The sequence below is a fragment of the Pteropus vampyrus genome, unplaced genomic scaffold, assembly GCF_000151845.1.
Source record: "Pteropus vampyrus isolate Shadow unplaced genomic scaffold, Pvam_2.0 Scaffold17777, whole genome shotgun sequence".
Taxonomy (NCBI): Eukaryota; Metazoa; Chordata; class Mammalia; order Chiroptera; family Pteropodidae; genus Pteropus; species Pteropus vampyrus.
The window spans coordinates 1-2239 of NW_011906558.1; the positions used below are offsets into that span (position 1 = coordinate 1).

Genomic DNA, 2239 nt, shown 5'->3' on the forward strand with positions numbered 1-2239 from the left:
AGAGTTACACATTTAAAGGAAGAATTTCTATTTTTTATTTAGTGCATTGCACTTCAGATTTTATGTTAAAAATGTTAAATTATCAAAATGTAAAATACAAAAAAATACTATTGCATATAAAGAGAAATCACTGCCAAGATCATGTAGATGATTATTTTTAACATTTATGTATGTGTGTGTTTATTTCTGGCTCTTGTTTTTTTATTTCTCCTGATATATATGCAATTATATACATATACATATACACATACATATACACATACACATATATATACATACATACATGTATAGAGAGAGAGAGGGAGAGAAGGAGATTAACATATAGACATTCTATATTTACATATATATGTAATCTATATTAATAATGTTTGAAAAGATGATTTTTAATGGCTGCTTACTATTTCATTGTATAGATCCACCAAGTTTCAGTCAATCGTTTCCTTCTGTAAGGCATTATTTTCTGTGTTAATCATTTTTAAATTATTGCAGGAAACATCCTTTTACAGGGAAACAGAGTTATATTTCCTTAAGATAAACTTCCTAGATATGTATATCCTGGGATGAACTCGTTCAAGGCTCTTGATACAAGAGCCATCTGCTTTTATACAAAATCACTATATAATATAAAAAAAGGGTATTTAAAGAAAATGGGGCCATGCCAAAGAGGGAACAATTTGGTTTGGTTAAGACGAGTAGGATCAGCTGGATCAATAAGGCAGAAAGGACATTAACAGTATCGGGAATAGTCTCTAAAGAAAGAAACAAGATTTTTAACCTCCCCCTTCCACTTGAAATAACTGGAATCCTAGACATGTTAGTGTCCAGAAAGTCTGCTTTCTAAAGAAGTTTATGTACCTTTTTATGTTTATGTGTACAAGTTTATGTTTCTGATACTTCAAGGCAGTAGAAAATTCATATTTATTATTTGCTCAACTAAATGGATCCAAAAGTTCACAAATTTTTTAGAGAAGTTTAAAGGCTCCAAAGTTATCAATTCTGAACGTGTAGTGTATTTATCGTGATCGTGGTAGGAAACATGTGACACGCTCAGGAGAAAATGTAGAAAAAGATTTCAATGAAGTTAACTATTTCCAGAGGTTGGCAGAAGTAAAGGGACTAACAAGGGTTGAGAAACCCTCAGGCACTAGTAAGAATGGGACCCATTACAACTCAGGGCAGAAAGGTTCTGAAGGAGAAAGCCATGCTACCTGAGCCCAATTCAGAACTGTGCCTGCTGGAGAGAGGCTCTTGTCTGAGGACACAGCTGCTGTCAAAACCGCAGCTCAAAGAATAGGTTTAGGAAGAAGATATTGGCACACACCTTGATCTCTCTTTCTTGCCCGATCATTTCCTGTTGTGGTTTCCACTGGTGTAATCAAACCAGAAGCCAGAGTACAGTTAATACTATCTGTAGAGCTCGGCTGTCTTGAGCACGGATCAGGGGAGCGGTAGTGGGGTTCCTTGGAACCAGATCCATAACTCTGACAAGACCAAAGTGATAAAACAAAAAGTAGAAAATAAGGTCTACGGCCATGCCACCCTGAACAAGCCCGATCCCTTTTGATCTCGGAAGCTAAGCAGGGTAGGGCCTGGTTAGTACTTGGATGGGAGACCACCTAGGAAGACCAGGTGCTGTAGGCATTAAAACAAACAAACAAAAAAGTAGAAAATAAGAATGGAATTAACTTTCTAGTGAATACAGTTTTGTTTCATCTCATGTACTTAAGACCCTACGTCTGAATGTCTTGCTTTTAATTAATGCAGTTGGGGTCCTTTAAAAACCCATGACTTCAGCCCCATGGCCAAAGCAGAACTCAATTAGACAATTTATAAAGCCCAGTTTTGTACCAGTTTAATCAGTAGATTAATATAACAACCTTACACAGATTCAATAACTGGGCATTTGCTTTGTTCCATGTAACCAAGAATTCATCTTGTATGAAGTTCCAGTAATTGCCTCTGATTTGCAGCCCCCACTTTGTGCCTACCTCAATTCCTACTTGGTACATTAGGTACATACCAGAAATACCAGATAAAATTTAAAAAATAATGAGAAGAAATTTACTGTAGATGTAAGTGTATGTGTGTGGGTGGTTCATAAATATACACATATATTCATGCAATTTTATATCTATCCATCCATTCATTAGTTTATTTGAATAAACTATTATTGTTCATTAGCATATGTATTGATTAACATATGATGTATTATAAGTGTAAAAAAAGTGAGGATTAAACA

At 35.1% G+C, this 2239-nt stretch overlaps 1 non-coding gene across 1 annotated transcript; it reads left to right on the plus strand.

The window, feature by feature from the left end:
• Window positions 1–1522: 1522 nt before the first annotated feature.
• LOC111735175 lies at window positions 1523–1641 on the plus strand. The gene has a single exon (XR_002778706.1). It is a non-coding gene; the product is annotated as a 5S ribosomal RNA (ribosomal RNA).
• The last annotated feature ends 598 nt before the right edge of the window (window positions 1642–2239 follow it).